Consider the following 17,843-nt stretch of genomic DNA (forward strand, 5'->3'; position numbering starts at 1 on the left):
TTTCGTAAAGAAGAAGGAGGGCAGCCTGCCCTGTTGTGTGGTTTATCGAAAGCTGAATCAGGTTACTAAAAAGGACGTGTATCCACTTCCCCGTATAGCGGATTCACTTGATAGGCTTCGAAACAGTCGTTATTTCCTTTCCAAGGGCTTGAAAAGCGGGTATTGGCAAATTGAGGTAGATCTGGGAAACCGCGAGAAAACCGCTTTTGTCACGCCATGTGGACTGTACAAATTTAAGGTCTTACATTTCGGGCTTGTGCACTGCACCTGCTATTTGCCAACGGCTTATGGATATCGTGCTTTCAAGGATGCAGTGGGAACCTGCTTTGTCTATCTAGATCGTGTCATAGTGTTTTCCGCAACGTTTGAAGAGCACCTTGACCGGTTTAAAGCAGTTCTCTAGTCAATGTGGTCCGCCGACCTCAGTCTAAAGCCTGAGAAATGTCATTTTTGCTCTGAGGAGCTAGAGTTTCTCGGCCATGTCGTCAGTCACACGGGTGTTCGCCCGGGTCCTAACGAAGTTGCCGTTGTCGCACAGTTCCCAGTACCCTCAGATAAGAAGGCTGTCAGGCGCTTTTGGGGCCTCTTCGCATATTATCGGAGCTTTATTACAGACTGTGCTCACATTGTGTCGCCGTTAAGTTGACTCACGAGGGATGACATTGCTTTTGTATGGGGCGGTGAACACCAAGCTGCTAACCAATTTCCGGAACCGTTTACAAATGCCCCCTGTGCTTCACACTGCCTCACCATGCTTCACCCTGATGCCAGCAATGTTGGTCTCGGAGCCGTGCTTGTGCAGTGCCAGGACAACACAGAAATAATGATCGCTTCTGCAAGCAGAACACTCTCACGAAAAGGAGCAAACTACTCTACAACTGAGAAAGAGCGCCTCGCCACCGTATGGGCGGTTACAATATTACGCCCATATTTGTACGGCCACCCTTTAAAGGTATTAGTGACCATCATTCACTCAACTGGCTCACAAATCTTAAAAACACTTCCGGGCGAATAGTACATTGGAGCCTTAGATGGCAACAGTTATATATGACAGTCACGCACAAATAGGGGAATGCCATACTGACGATGACTGCCTGTCTCGGTCACTTAGACAGTCAGCTCATCCTTCTGATGAAGAATAAATAGCATTTATCGGTCTTTGCGACACGTCTACCAATGCACAATAACAACGGGAATACCCTCAGACGGACAAACTAAGACCGCACCTAATGTTTTCGGAAGAGAATCGTTATCGTTTTGCCTAAGAAACAAAGTTATGTAGAAAATTAACTTCTCTTGGAGCGTATCCAGGTATTTTCTCGTCTTTCCTACTGCTCTTCGTCGTGAAGGATTGGAAGCATGTCCGAACGAGATCACTTCTAGGCATCTATAGGATACACGCGAACGCTGAACAGAGTACGACAAAGAAAATTGGCCCGGATGGCCTGTTGCCGTGAAACACCACTTTCGGACCTGCCTTGATTGTCAGCGGCGCAAGTCACCTTCAACGAAACCAGCCGATTTGCTACAACCCTGCCAAAGTACGGCAAACGCAATTTGACCAGATCGGAATGGAGCTCTTGGGCCCACTTCCTAGTTCTACTACGGTTAACCTCTGGGTTATTTTAGCAATTGACTATCTTACTCGCTACACTGAAACAAACTTTCTTTAGGTAGGTACAGAAGCAGGGCTGGCGCTATTTTTTATTGAGAACGTTGTTCTGAGACATGGCGCAGCTACCATCGTCATATCATAGTGGGAAACCGCATTCACAGCCGCACTTCAGACCACGTCCTAATGCTAAGTGGCGCGACTCATCAAAGACAGCAGCCTACCAGCCACAAACAAATGGATAAGAAAGCGCCTGAACGAAACACTCGTAGACATGCTTTCAATGTACGGGATATAAAGCAGAAAGATTGGGACGAGATTCTGGCTTATATCACGTTTGCTTATAACACGGCTAAACAATAAACTACACGGATGACCCCGCTCAGCCTTGTTCACGGACGAGAAGTAACGACGATGCTCGATGTAATGCTACGACACGAACCTGACGGCATTGACATGAATGCTGATGTGTTTACGCAAAGTGCAGCATAAGCCAGGCAGTTCGCACGCCTGTGAATACACCGGCAGCAAGACTAGCACACAGGTCGCTATAATGCCCATCACAGACCTGTAACTTATGAACCCGGTGACAGAGCATGAATCCGTGCGCCTATAAAGAAAACGGGGTTATCTGAGGAACTCCCCAGGCGATATTGCGTTCCCTATAAAGTGTTCCGATGGCTAAGTGACGTCACATACGACGTCGTTTCAGATAGCTCTTACTGCAGAAGGCGCCGCCAACACCGTTCTCAACTTGCGCACGTAGTGCGCGTGAAACCCTATGTCAGTGAGTACGACGGACTTTCCTTTTCACCAAGCGAACTTTATTGTTTAGCATCGGGGTGATGGTCTTTTAGAGAGAGGGAAAATGACGTTTGTCGTGTGTTGACATGTTGACGACGATGAAAATGCGTGCTTTAACGAACTCCGTGGAGTGGGGCTGGGAGAATAGGGAGACGAAGAAGACGTATTTTTTCAGGTGGTTCTTCAACAGGCTGTTCCGTCGTCTTGCTCCCAGTGTTGTCTGTTGTTCACGTTAAACCGCGACAATATGCTGAGTGGCTGTAGATTTGAAGAGTGGCATGCACTTTGCCGAAATGTATTTTGCATGAACGTGCATTCACTGTGTAATTCACGGTATAATGTCTTAAATATCTCAAGGTTCCGTGAATATTAACTGTGTTCTTAGCTGAGAATAGATACATGGGTATTAACTGCGCCTTAAGACTCGACACAAGGAGAGAAGGGGACAGACAAGCGAAAATTAAGCCGTTATTGGCGTAGAAGCGATCCTGCCTATTTTCGGGACTCAATCACCGAAGATGCATCAGAATAAATCCTATCATTTTATTAGCAAAAAGCTATCAAAACGATCTTGAGCGGCATTTAGTCTAAGTATATTTGGTAGCAAAGTTTATGCCATGCCTTATCGCTTCAATCTATAAATTACGCTTTTGAAATGCTTTGCTTTGCGCCTGCCGCTTCTATGTACCGTTTTCTTTTTTTCCTTCTTTCTCTGGAAAAAAAATGATTAGGGTATGCAAAGGAAGCAGCTAGTATAAGGTGAGAAGGGAAACGCCACACATCAAATAATCGCGAACACGACTGGTCTAGTTACAGAACTGTGTTTCACGTTCATTTTGTGCCTCGCACCTCGAGCCTGTGAACCCATTGGGAGGTAGCCTTTCAGCTGCGTCTTGAATTGGGGAGACCGAGAGTGCCGGGTTCGCAGTTGGCGCTCGTTTCCTTTCCCAAAGGGCGCAAATGGAGCGTTGCAACGCCTATGTTAGCATCCCGCGATATGGAGGCGCACTCGACCACCACCGACCTGTGTGTTCCGGAAGAGTTTACCCGGCACGGTTGAGTCGCACATGTGGTCGATAGCCCCGCGCACGTGCGATGCATCGCATCCCACCCGAGTGCGATGCCCGCAATGGCTTGGGAAGGGAAGGAATAGGGGAAGTGGAAAGAGGGAGGCAGGGTAGGGCGAGGTGGCTCGACACAGCAAGCGCACGTGTTTGCTGAACCGCGTTCGCGCAGGCGCCGCCGACAGCGCCGCAAGCCGAAAACGCCGGCGACGCTCAAACAAGGCTCTCCTGCGTCGTTGCCACTTCTCGTTTCGCCGGCCCGTTTGCTCTCTCGTTCATTTGCCAGTGCTCGAGAGGCACGTTGCATGAGTTTGCCTGCTCTTTCGGTTGAGCCTTCTTTTTCGTCATTTCACGTGTTCGCCCCTCCCCTTTCTTTTTTTTTTACTTGGGCGGAAACCTCGTTTGCTTCACGAACGTACTTGTTGACTTTGAACGATATTACAATCCCCGAGACCTCTCGGTTTCGAGGGGGTCCAGTGAGAGTTGGGCGTTGGGTGTGTCTCATCAGTTAGCTTGAGGGTCCTCACCCTGTTTGGCCGACTGCGTGCTCGAAAGCGCTCCGTTTGTGCTGTGGGTCACCAGGGAAGGCCTTTTTTTGTGGCGGCCATCGCAATCTTAGCTGAGTTTTATTTCGCACATCACTCTGTCTTTTGCTTCCCCGCACTGAACTCGAAGGGATTTTCTTTATTTTTATTTGTTGCTGTGGCCTGCACTCCTGAAGACTGGTGCGCCGCCCACCCATCAATGTCGGTTTGATTAGGGCGGTGGTTTTGGCGCTCGCAGCCGCAGGCATGTGCTTACTTCTGCAGAGCGATGAGAAGGGAACGTTTCCGTTGGATTGCCACCACTTCACAAAGGTCAACCTTGAATTCGGGCAGCTGCTTGTAGTTTGTTGTTTGTCGCAGTGTGTGCAGAGTCGAGCTCGACGGTGCGCGTAAGAGAAAAATTCCCCATGAGAAGTCTCAATACAAATACAGCAGAATAAATAGCTGACACCGCATTACGTTCAATTCTGAATCATCCTGAACGTCTGCTTTGAGCTCGTCTGCAATCAAGAGGGAGATGCTGGGACCACGTTGAGCAACATGCCAGAAGTGATCAGTTTCAAAAAACACGAAACCGAACCCGCGGAGAATTGCGGTACAGAGCTTGAATACACAGAATCAAAGATGTATTTTCTAGTATGAGTTGAAGTTGGTTGTATCAAATGGTTGTATCAGTGCGCGATGCTGTGTTTGTTGAAGTTGCATGGCTTAGGAAGTGACAGACAGCGCCGAAAGAAGAGAACTGATGGGAAGCGAGACAACACAAGCGCTGAGTTGTTTTCCTTAAAAATTTTCTTCATCCTGCTGCACTGCCTTTCCCTTCAGAAGCCATTGGAGCCTTTGGCTTGTCTAAGAGAGTTACTAAGACGGAGACAAACAGCCCTTAAGACGAGACGTTGAGAGCATCACAGATGACTGCGCCTTGTCTGCCATGCTCTCACCATCTCGCCTCAGGTTCTCGTTCTAATGATGATGTAGCCACTAGTATACTTTAGTCCACTTCTGCAGAACAGCGTCATCCACAGTTATTTAGAGCTGACAGAATTTCAGAGTTCTTTACTTCAGCCGAATCATTGATTTCCATTGAAGTATAGCTCATCATTCTACTCGGCTGACCTCTTTTACGTTCTTATACACACATAGAATATTTGCGAGGAGCAGCGTCATGTAGGCAATTGCAAGTTTGAGTCCATTAATGTTAAATCAGTTATTATTGGTGGAAATGTATAAAGCTTATCAGAGGCTAAGCATTTTTATCCTTTCTCTGGCTGTACTCTTTGTAGAATAATATGAATAAAGAATCTTCACATCTGCATGATGACATTTGTCTGGCGAAAGAGTGTTTACACTGCTAAAAGCATTTGCGTGGCTAATGCCAAATTTCCGTTGAATTAGGAGCTTTTTTGTTATCCACCTGGGATTTGAACGTAACTACAGTGGAATACAATGATGTCCGCTTTACTTTTTTGTAGCGTTATCGGAGATTCATTTTAACTTGTGTGTTATGACCGCCAGAGCCGTAACAATTTAGCCAGGTGCGGCGAAGCAAGCTTAATCCTGCAGCTGCTGAACCATACTCTTCTCGCTGAGGCAGCAGCGAACCTTGCTTCTTCAAACAATGCTGGTATTTTTCATCCCGCTTTCTTTCCGGCCGGCAAACCGACATCCTGGCTAACCTGGGGCAAGAAAATACTGCAGCCAGAGCCACGCGTCCTGCACAGTTTAACGGCCATGGTGCCGTTGATCCACACGATGACATAATTATGCCATTCGACACGCACTATTATAGGAATACACCGCTGTTATTTAGCCTTATAAATGTCTTAAGTCTGAGGCCACCATATATATTACAAAGTAGTGCGCTAGTGACCTTCTGATGGGTTATGGAATGAATTATTATTGTTGAAATCCGTGGTCGTGCAGTAATAAGGTAAATTTGTGTCACGGGGCTTCTTGTTTTCCGCATTAGTGTATGTATGAGTTTCAGTGCATTATATGACCTGTGCCATGATTTTTTATTGTATTTGCCCCAGCTGACTTTACGATCTCACATGTTTTGTGTTACCAGATGTGTTGATTCTCTTTTTCAGAATGATGTAAAATAACATTATGTTGTAGTGCGTATATGTTAATTCTCTTACGAACTTTTTGTTGCCTTTGGGTCACTTGACTGCCTGACACATTCGTTCTTGTTGCCTTTCTTTTTCTTCAATGTTGGCTTGTTATTTCATTTCAACAGTAATTTGTTCAGAGAACAAGCTGCAATAAGTTTATCAGTATTAGGTCCAATAATGCATCACACACTTCACAATTATTCAGTTGCCAAGCAGAATTGGTTGTAGCAAAAAGAGAGTAAATGGTAATGCATTTACTATCTCAAAAATTTGTAAAGCCTTTCAGTTAGGCTAATAGAGCTTTAATGTGAATAGCATTCCGTAGCAACTTTTGCCGTTTTGAATCTATCTATCTATCTATCTATCTATCTGTCTGTCTGTCTGTCTGTCTGTCTGTCTGTCTGTCTGTCTGTCTGTCTGTCTGTCTGTCTGTCTGTCTGTCTGTCTGTCTGTCTGTCTGTCTGTCTGTCTGTCTGTCTGTCTGTCTGTCTGTCTGTCTGTCTGTCTGTCTGTCTGTCTGTCTGTCTGTCTGTCTGTCTGTCTGTCTGTCTGTCTGTCTGTCTGTCTGTCTGTCTGTCTGTCTGTCTGTCTGTCTGTCTGTCTGTCTGTCTGTCTGTCTGTCTGTCTGTCTGTCTGTCTGTCTGTCTGTCTGTCTGTCTGTCTGTCTGTCTGTCTGTCTGTCTGTCTGTCTGTCTGTCTGTCTGTCTGTCTGTCTGTCTGTCTGTCTGTCTGTCTGTCTGTCTGTCTGTCTGTCTGTCTGTCTGTCTGTCTGTCTGTCTGTCTGTCTGTCTGTCTGTCTGTCTGTCTGTCTGTCTGTCTGTCTGTCTGTCTGTCTGTCTGTCTGTCTGTCTGTCTGTCTGTCTGTCTGTCTGTCTGTCTGTCTGTCTGTCTGTCTGTCTGTCTGTCTGTCTGTCTGTCTGTCTGTCTGTCTGTCTGTCTGTCTGTCTGTCTGTCTGTCTGTCTGTCTGTCTGTCTGTCTGTCTGTCTGTCTGTCTGTCTGTCTGTCTGTCTGTCTGTCTGTCTGTCTGTCTGTCTGTCTGTCTGTCTGTCTGTCTGTCTGTCTGTCTGTCTGTCTGTCTGTCTGTCTGTCTGTCTGTCTGTCTGTCTGTCTGTCTGTCTGTCTGTCTGTCTGTCTGTCTGTCTGTCTGTCTGTCTGTCTGTCTGTCTGTCTGTCTGTCTGTCTGTCTGTCTGTCTGTCTGTCTGTCTGTCTGTCTGTCTGTCTGTCTGTCTGTCGGTCGGTCGGTCGGTCGGTCGGTCGGTCGGTCGGTCGGTCGGTCGGTCGGTCGGTCGGTCGGTCGGTCGGTCGGTCGGTCGGTCGGTCCGTCCGTCCGTCCGTCCGTCCGTCCGTCCGTCCGTCCGTCCGTTCCTGGTCGTGATACTATTGTGGCCGCTGCATTGTCATTATTGCAGCGTCGAGATGTTCCCGTGGTCGCTGCGCCTTCTACGTCGACCCTGTGACCCAAGTTGTCCAATAGCTTGGACCACTAGGTATGTGCTCATGGTCGTGACGCCCCCATGTTTGTTGTGTCGTGGTCATTCCAGTTTTCTGATCCGACGCTCGTCTTGTTATCATCGTCACGCCATCGCCATCATACAGCTGTTGTCCTGCCTTCATCTACATACTTCGTCATGATACCGCGGCGAACGTTAAACCATTCTCATTCTAACTCCGTTCTCGGGCTCTTATCCTGTCGTCATCGTCACGCCATCGTCATGGCAGAGTCGTTCTTATTCCATTGTCGTCATGTCTTCGTCGTCACGTTGTCGTTTTACCATCGTCAGCACTTCCGTATGTATCACATTGTTATCATGCCATCGTCGTCACACTGTATTCGTCGTTTTGCCATGTCAATACTTATTCGTCATTATATCTAAACCATGCGGGCGCCATTCAGCAGTGATTATGCCGCCGTTGTCATGCAGTTGTTGTCATAGTGTCGTCAGACAATCACTGTCGCGCATCTGTTGTCATGCTTTCATCGTCATGCCGTCGTGTTCGTGCCGTCGTCGTCCTTGCAGCTTCATCATTTGGCTCTGGTTATGCCATTGTCGTAAACGATGCTTCGTGATAAACTCTTCACCATGTCATCGCGACATCACTCAATCATATTCAGGCTGTTGTCGTCATGCCGTCGTACTCACGCGGTCACTTTACACCATCACCACTTGAGTAATGTCAACCCATTGTCACCACACAATCGTCGTCATGCCGCCTTTGCCCGGTCCATCGATGTTATTGCTTATTCATCAATCAATAGTAATCGCCCTGCCATTGTCATGCGATCGTCCTCAGTACGTCGTCATCATGCAGTCGCTTCCACGCACCCGTTGCCATGCTGTCGTCGACATGTCATCGTGCTCGTGCTATCATCACTACTGCAGCTCCACCATACCACCACCGTTACGCCATCGCCGGCACACATTGGTTGTAATGCTATTGTCCTCATCTTGTTGTCATCATGCTCTCGTTATTGTACCGTTGTCCTCATTTGAGAACTGTCGCCTCGTTTTCGTCATGCCGTCATCTTTATGCCGCCTTTTTTCATTCCATCGACGTCATTCCTTATTCGTGATTCTATCGACGGGACTGCGTCAACGTCATAAAGAGAGAAAGAGAGAGAACCCTTTAATGAAAGGCTGACATTTTAGCCGGCGTACAGGCATCGCTGACATGCTACTCTGCGTGGGAAAGGGAATTGGGGAGAGAAAGAAAGAAGGAGAGAGACACAAAAAAAAGAATAAGTTGAAAAAAATTGGGCACTGAGTTTTCTATGCTAAAGTCCTTCAGTGTATGCAGTGTGCTACAATGAGGTGACTGAATTCACTACGAGAAAGGTGCATGAGTGTGACAGAGTAGAACTAAAGTTTGTCGAGTTGACCATTGTTGTCTGATTATGTGAATAAAACGTTTATCGCACACCTCTGTTGTGTGAAGCAGGCTAAAGGGCCTAAGACACAGCCAAATGACAAAGGCTTCTGTTTAAGCGATTTCATGCAATGTTCATAGAACGCACGCTCGTCGGCATACGCTCGACACACAAACAGGATATGCTCCACGGTTTCAATTGAGCAACAGTTGTTGCAGTATGGACTTGTCAACTGCCCGAAGTGGTACCTTAAGCCGTTTCTATAGGCGGTGTTCAGGCGAAGACGATGGTATAGAGTTTCCAAATGGCGAGAAATGTTGGATGGGAAAGCTCTCATCATGCGCCGTGCTCATGGCGAGCTATGACAAACGAGTGCCATAGCAAAGTGGGACACTACAGGAGTGTGTCGCATATTGCCGAAGCGACGAAAGTCTCAGAATGACCACTGCTGTTGACAAATAACGTGACTTCTCAAATACGCTGCGTCGCGAAATTGCTCGAAGACTAATCGCATTACCGTCGGCTGTCATCGTGACATGAGTTCTCCCGTTTTTTTTACAACCTAAGCTGTCCATTATTCCGTTATTCGCACATTTATTCCACTATTCTAATGGCTCATTCCATTAGCGCTTTGGATTGGCGATGTTGACCGCCCCCGCCGGTATCCGTCGCACCTATCGCCAGGAATGAGAAGTACGTTTTCGAACCAGGGCCCTCCGCGCGGGAATTAGCTACTCTACCATAGCGGCAAGTCACATTTTTTTTTCTTTATTGCATGAAATTATGAGGAGCTTGAAGCTAAACTTAGTTACGTTACACTTAGACGCACATTAAAAACAGATGCACACATGGTACGCAGTCCAACGAAAGTTCAGAAATCGGGCAAACGAGCACAAGCATCCACATGCGAAATCCTGTCGGAAACTGGATCAACGGTTGCAACCACACTACGCGCTTTAGCAGCCTCTTCTCGAAAGACGGACTTTGCCGAGCAAATTCCATCAGTAACGCGCTTTAGTAAGTTAAAAATGCACGTTTATGTTCAAGCTCAGGTTAGATATTTGTAGTACAACCACACAAATAGGGATTAATAAATTTATTCGACAACTCTGGCGCCCAGTACATCACTCCCTCAAATTCCACTTTAGTTGGAACAATACCATACGTGATATTAGTTAGCTTGCTAAAGTTTTGCTTAATGTTAGGCTGGTCAATAGTTGCGAAGCTGAAATCATATTAGCCGTCTTTCGCTTTCACAGTGCTAGTGTTTTGATGGTACCGGAATTTCCTGTACCAAGACGCCACGGAACTCGACTTCACCCTCATCACGGACCCGACACATCCGACGAGAATTGGTAACTCCGTGTCCCGGGACACCACTCCGGACCTCACGTTCGTCAAGAACGACATCCGGTGCGTGATCACCTCGAGAAACACGGGGATCGACCTAGGCAGCGACCACACCATCGTGGAAATCGGCATACCGGAACACAACGACACCAGCGTCAAAACACACAGATGGATAGACTGGGATGCCTTTCGCGACGCCAGAAGCCAGAGGAGCAACGGTGACGACGAGATCGAAGACATCGACTTGTGGACGGCCGAAATCACCAAGAGCGTACGCGACGCGACCAAAGAGATTGAAACGGGCGCGGAGATCGACAAAGTAGACAGCCGGCTTGCGCATCTCATCGAGGCCAAACAGTCGATACTCAATCGTTGGAAGAAACAACGGCTTAACCACAGACTGAGAAAGAAGGTGGCGGAGCTGAACCGAGCGATCGAGGATCACTGCAGCGCTCTCTGCATGCAACAGTGGAACCAGATCTGCAACGCGGCAGACGGGCAGATGCATAGCGGGAAGACGTGGAACCTACTGTGGCACCTGATTAACGAAAGGAAGACTAAGTCGCACGAAAGGGACAGACTCGCCACGCTCCTACATCGGGCGGTCTCAGCACACGGCGTCGACGAAGTCAGCAGGCGCATTAACGACAAGTACCTGCCGACTGCACCTACCGAACAACACGCGCCATACAGCGGCCTGCCTAACGCGAATCTCGATCGTGACATCGACGTCGAGGAGGTATGCGCGGCCCTGCACGACCTCAACAGCCGGTCGGCAGTTGAGATGACGGCTCGATTGAAAAGCTCGCAAAATACTACAAGTTCTGGAGAGCGGGCGCGCTGCCAAAGCTGTGGAAGACAGCGAAGACCATCCTGATCCCCAAGCCGGGGAAGCCGCCGGACACGGATAACCTTCGTCCCATCTCGCTCACGTCTTGCGTGGGCAAGGTGCTGGAGCACGTCCTGCTCAACAGGTGGCAAGACTACCTGGAACGAGAAGGGCTGTACCCGGCCACTTTGATCGGCTTCTGACAGCACCTCAACACGCAGGACGCGATGCTGCAGCTCAAACACCAAATCATCGATGATGGCGGCAGCACCCGCGGCAACAAAGCCATCCTAGGGCTCGACCTGCAGAGCGCCTTCAATAAGGTGAAACACTCGGCGATTCTGTCCCAAGTCTCCAAGCTCAACATGGGGGAAAGATCCTACAACTACATCAAGGACTTCTTCACGGACAGGACCGTCGAGCTACGAGCAGGCGACCTACAGACGCAAGAGAAGAAGCTCGGGAGCACCGGAACACCGCAGGGATCGGTCATTTCGCCGATGCTGTTCAACCTGGTAATGATCGGAGTGGCCGAAAAGCTCGGGCGCATCGAAGACGTCAGGCACACCATCTAAGCGGACGATATCACGATATGGGTGACCGGTGGCAGCGACGCCCACATCGAGGGCGCGCTGCAAGCCGCCATCGACGCAATAGAAGACCAGCTGGAAGGCACCGGACTGAGATGTTCGCCGAGCAAATCGGAGCTTCTCATACTCCCACCTACCAAATACAGCTGAGGCAAGACCAGACAACGCGAAAACGAAAAAATCAGAATCGTTACCAAATCCGGCAACGTGATCCCCGATGTCGGCAAAATTAGGATCCTAGGCATGGTCATCGGAAAGCATGGACGAAACGGCGAAACCATCACCCGTCTCAACGCGAAAGCAGCCAACGCGATTCGACTCCTCAAACGAGTCACTTCCCGAAAGGCCGGCATGAGAGAGGAGAGCCTAATTAGGCTCGTCCAATCCTTCGTCATCAGCCACGTCGCGTACGTTGCAGCCTACCACAGATGGCTGCAACACGAACGAAACAAAATCAACGTGCTAATCAGAAGAGCGTACAAGACGGTGCTGAGCCTGTTCGAGTCCACAAGCACGACCCGCTTGTTACAACTCGGGCTACGCAATCCGCTCGAAGAAATAGCCGAAGCGGAACGGACCTCTCAAATGGAGCGGCTGTCCATGACCAAAGCCGGGAGGAAGATACTGGACGATCTGGGAATTAGACGCTCGAACCAGGTGGAGATGAAGCTCCCCGCCCCCGAAGAGGTCCGACGCCAGACCAAAATCGACCCCATACCAAGGAACATGAATCCCGAGTTCAACAAGGGAAGAAGAGCGGTGAGGGCCAAGGCTTTCCTCGACCAGCATGCCAACGACGAACACGCGTGGTACGTGGACGCGGCCGAATACCAACGGAACGCCTTCGCAGCGGTCGTCATAGAGGCGTCAACCGGCGCCACGAGGACGGCAGCGAGCGTGAGAAGCGCTGAAGCGGAACAAGCGGAGGAGGTAGCCATCGCCCTGGCCATCACCGACGCAGACTGCCACACGCTGCTGAGTGACTCAAGACAGGCGGTGCGAAACTTCGCCAAACGGCAAATCCGCAGGGAGGCTGAGCGCGTACTGCGAGCGGTAAGACTAGACAAACGAAAAGTACGACTGAAGTGGTTCCCGGCGCACGCGAGCGACGCGTCGGAACGCGATGAGAACCATAATGAGACGGCACACGCCGCGGCGCGAGCGCTAACCAACCGCGCCCCGGCGACAGACCGTCCGACGTGGTTCGGAACCAAGGACCGCATGACGGATTACAATGAAATCACAAAGGCCTACCGCTTGGCTCGCAGGACTCTTCCACCGCCGCACCCGAGACTGAGTCGAGCGGAGGCGGTAGTACTGAGACAGCTCCAGACCGGATCGCTACCGAGCCTGAAACTGATGAATCGCATGTACCCCGAGACATATCCGACAGATATGTGCAGAGTCTGCCGGAGGGAGACCACAGACTACACGCACATCTCGTGGGACGGCATTAAATACCCAGAAGACGCTAAATCAAGAACACTCCAACCGCGGCTCGAGGCAGCCGCGAAGAGCTACGACCAAGAGGATCAGCTCTGGGCCGTCCAGCAGGTCCTCGAGGCGCTCGAAAGGCACGGACCCAGCGAGCCGGCAACGGTGAGCGGAGACCCGCGCCGAGTAACGGCAACTTCGAGGATGATGCAGGCCCTCGTCGGGGCGCGCGAGCGCCCAACTGCAGGCATAAATAATGTTTCTCCAATCCAATCCAATTCCATTCTTTAATTTTCTCAGGGTCTCTTAGGCCCCCTCCCCCCCCCCCCAAAAAAAAACTTTCAATAATGTTTATGTTCATTTCTTTAGGACTAGTCTACAGAGTGAAGCGCTCATCTGCTATTATTTGCCTTTTCCCTGTTCTATAAAAAAATTTACTCATCATACCCGCCCTGCGAAAACGGATGGCCAGTAAAGTGCTTAAAATAATCACTACAAACACTGAGGGTGGCTTGCAATCCTTTATTGCCTTATAGTAATGGTAATTTAGTGCAATGGCAGTAATAGGAGTAACTGTAGTTTTAAAAAAAAATTGGCAGTGGCTTAGCTCGGCTATGCCATGATATACGTAGCGAAAACTAAGGCATAGCGTGGTTAGCCTTGGTTAATCTTGATTTCAAGCCCAGGTTAGTCTTGTTGTCTAGCTATGTTGCGGCGTTGAGCCAGTCAGTCATCTGTTTTCTGGGCGATTCATTTCCTCTTCATATCATTCGTATGTAGATTCCAGGCCTCGTCCTGCTTTTCAGGATTGTCGCCGTTCATACTCCCGCCTCAACTGTGGTTGCGGCGCAAGCGAGCTGTCTTTTTCAATCCTCCGACATCTTATCAGGCATGCGACTCAGCTGGCCAAGAGAGCGGAGGCCGACGCAACGACGAGGAACGCGGTGTGATGTCATGTGCCTCATTGGAGCACGGCTACGGTGAAATCGCAAGTTTGCGGCCAGTACAACTTTCGCTTTAAAAATTATAAGGTTTTACGTGCCAAACCACTTTCTGATTGTGCGGCATGCCGTAGTGGAGGACTCCGGAAATTTCGACGACCTGGGGTTCTTCAACGTGCACCTAAATCACACGGGTGTTTTCGCCCAAATCGGAATGCGGCCGCCGTGGCTGGGATTCCATCCCGCGACCTCATGCTCAGCAGCCTAACACCATAGCCACTGACAAACCACGGCGGGTAACTGTAGTTTTGACAACATGCCGCCACATATAGCGGCACTGCAATAACATTTAAATCAGTTGCTATTATGGTTCTTCTATACAGTAAAAGCTCGTTAATTCGAAATCGCTTAATTCGAACCGCCGGTTAATTCGAACTGATGCCCGGGTCCCTGCAAAGCCCTATGTATATCAATGGGCCGGAACGCCCGATAATTCGAACGTACCGGTACTCACGTCGGTTAATTCGAACTACGAGCCGGCAGCCGACATTGCTTCTCGTAAATAGAAGTCGCCTCGTAACGAGTACAATGCATTGAAATTTTTTTTAATATGCACAGCGACGAGAATAAATAAGCCAGCGCGCATTTTTGCACGCACGAGGCGAGCCGCCAATTTCCTTGCTGGAGCTTCCGGCGTTGTTGTTGTTACGACTGAGGGAAGGATGAAAAGGAAAGTGCACGGGCCTGCCGATTGGCTCAGGCCGAGCCATCACCGCTGCCGCGTGCAGATAGAGGAGAGTTCAAAGATAAGAGGAAAGAAAGAAAAGAAAAGACGCGCGTCGCAACAACCGCGTACGCCGCAGCGGACGCTGGCAGAAAAAACAGATAAGCGGCCGAAGCCGCGCTCGCTCATCGCTCGCTGCACACCACTCTCCGGCGCATGCCGTAGCAGGTTTTCTCTGACGCGCGGGCGCCGCCGCCGCCGATGCTCCGGAGCAAGCCGTTTCAGGTTTTCGTTGCGCTGCGGCGGCTGCGATAGGTGGAATGCACGAGTAGTCTTGTCGCATTTTGCATGAGCTTGCTCATGCAAAATGCGACGTATGAAGTGAAATGCGACGTATGAAGTGCGTATTCCTCGATGACGATCCCAGATATGGCTATTTTGGCTTCGTCCCTAGCAGCCAAATGCAATGGCCATCTTTTTTTTTTTGCCGCCCGCTCGTTAATTCAAACTCCGCTTAATTCGAACAATTTTTCAGTCCCCCACGAGTTCGAATTAACGAGCTTTTACTGTATACGAAAGGTTGGGGATGTTAGTCCCCACGCCCCAAACTGTGGTTGGCGCGTCAGCTTAGGCAACAGTTTTACCGGGAAACGTATGCGTGAAGCGGTTATGCGTTTCGCACTGTTATTAGGAGGACCTTATTATCATTTATGTGCTTCGGATGATTGGTTTGTGCTCCTTTATTGAAACGTATGCTGTTCTGCATGCTGTACGCGTGATCCAAAACAATGTATGCGCGGGTCGCTTCACTTTGCAGACTGCTTAAAGCCTTTGGTTTGCGGGGGTAGGAGCCACTACTCCTGGTCCTGCGCTACCACCGTAATCGGCCTACATTTTTTTCTGATGGACGTGTGCACAAAAAATGCCGACCCACTAGAGGCTAGAAGCTTCAGTTTAGGATAGACTGGAAATGCTTTTATGTACATGTTGGTAACTTTGCCATGGTAAATTTAAAAAAACAAACAGGACCCTTAGCTTTCTCTTCAATAGTCCAACAGATGAATCAACATTTTATGTCAGTTTCAAAAGTAACATTTGTTTCATGATTGATTCTTCAAGTAATAAATGACACTTTGTTTAAATTGTAGCGTGTATCTATCCAACATACTAAATGCGTGGAAATGGTCGCTAACAAGTGAGAACACAACAGATACACAGTCATTATTACCAGTACTGGAAAATCAGACAATAGACTTTCGTTTGTTGGAAGTGGTTCCCGTGGTACAAATTACGAAGCTTTTATAACCGTAAGACAACCCGCCGTGGTTGCTCAGTGGCTATGGTGTTAGGCTGCTGAGCACGAGGTCGCGGTATCGAATCCCGGCCACGGCGGCCGCATTTCGATGGGGGCGAAATGCGAAAACACCCGTATACTTAGATTTAGGTGCACGTTAAAGAACCCCAGGTGGTCGAAATTTCCGGAGTCCCCCACTACGGCGTGCCTCATAATCAGGAAGTGGTTTTGGCACGTAAAACCCCATAATTTAATTTTTTCATAACCGTAAGACAAAATACAACTAGGGTACTTTGAGAACCAGCACCAGACATTAGATCAATATTTATGTCAAGCAGAATTATTGACATTGAAAGTGACAGATATATGAGTGTATTATTTTGTTGAAGTATTCAGTAAAACACGGTATGTCACCCGAGGAAGGTCTGCATATGAGAATTATAACAGTTTTATTACGAGTAAACTTAAGGTCCTCACAATAACTAGTAGACGGTGAGTAGTCTAGCAAATGCGCACATTTCACAGCATATTTTGAACGAAAAAAAAAACACAGCGTTCTTTTTCTCATTTCTTATAAAATTTGATTCGTTAGACAGGCAGAAGCATCGAACTCAATTACCGTCACCGCCGCCGCCACGCATCGCCTCCATTGGCTTCGCCCCGGCTGGCAGGCGGCAGTCACCTAGACGAACTGGCCGACCAGCTTTGGGCCGTCCGGCAAGCCGAAGATGCTGCTTGGGTCCAAGGACCCTGAGCTGTCACCTGAGACACTACTATTGCCATCATCTTCGACGGTGGGTGGGACGGGGCAGGGATTAATCCCCTTTTCCCCCGTCTCGCCCCAAACGAAAACTGCAGAACCAGTTTATTATAAAGTTTATTTTCTCTCTCGCCGTACCGGCCCTGAGAAAGTGCATGTCGAACGAAGCTGTTAAAAGCCACCATTACAACGGGTAAGAGGGTATGCAATGGCTTATTTCTTTAGAGCAATGGTAGTGGCAATCACATTGTGACCGCTGTAGTACACCACGGTGACTTCCGCGACATTCGTGGCGAAGATCAAGCTCACAAGACGGTGGTGCAAGAAAGAACACAGATGATGACATTCAAGCTGATTTGCGGCAGGAAATCGAGACGACTGTCGACGGCATGCTCCCACACGCCCCGTACGAAGAGAACCTTGACTTCGCCATCTATCTCCAGTGCACCGAAAAAGCCCAACAGCTCGCCCGCGTGCGGATAAAGAACCTGCCGAGGACCGACAGCCGACACTACAATCTTTGACGCCCCTACGTCGAGTACCAGCCTGGCGACCACGTTAGGGTTTGGACCCCGATTCAATGACGAGAACTTAGCGAGAAGCTTTTACGCCGCTATTTCGGACCCTACAAGATCATCTGATGCATTGGCGCACTCGATAATGTGGTCATGCTAGACGGCATTTCGGTATCACAGTGGAGCCGCCCATTACCTGAAGTATTCCATGTAGTGCGACTTAAGCCGTTCTACCAGCGTTAACGAACTTAGGGACTTCGCACAGCGGAAACCTGGACTTTCTTTTTTTTAGGACTGTGTTACTTTGCTTGTTTGTTGTTTTGTTACTTTGTTTAATAGGTGTCATTTCGCGTTTCACTCAGCTGTTATGTTTGTGGCATCGGGAGGAGGGTTCTTAAC

General features: G+C 49.1%; 1 pseudogene; it reads left to right on the top strand.

The window, feature by feature from the left end:
- The first annotated feature begins 11,413 nt into the window (after positions 1-11,413).
- Positions 11,414-17,453, top strand: LOC139059515 (uncharacterized; annotated as a pseudogene).
- Positions 17,454-17,843: the final 390 nt, after the last annotated feature.

The sequence above is a fragment of the Dermacentor albipictus genome, chromosome 4, assembly GCF_038994185.2.
Source record: "Dermacentor albipictus isolate Rhodes 1998 colony chromosome 4, USDA_Dalb.pri_finalv2, whole genome shotgun sequence".
NCBI lineage: Eukaryota > Metazoa > Arthropoda > Arachnida > Ixodida > Ixodidae > Dermacentor > Dermacentor albipictus.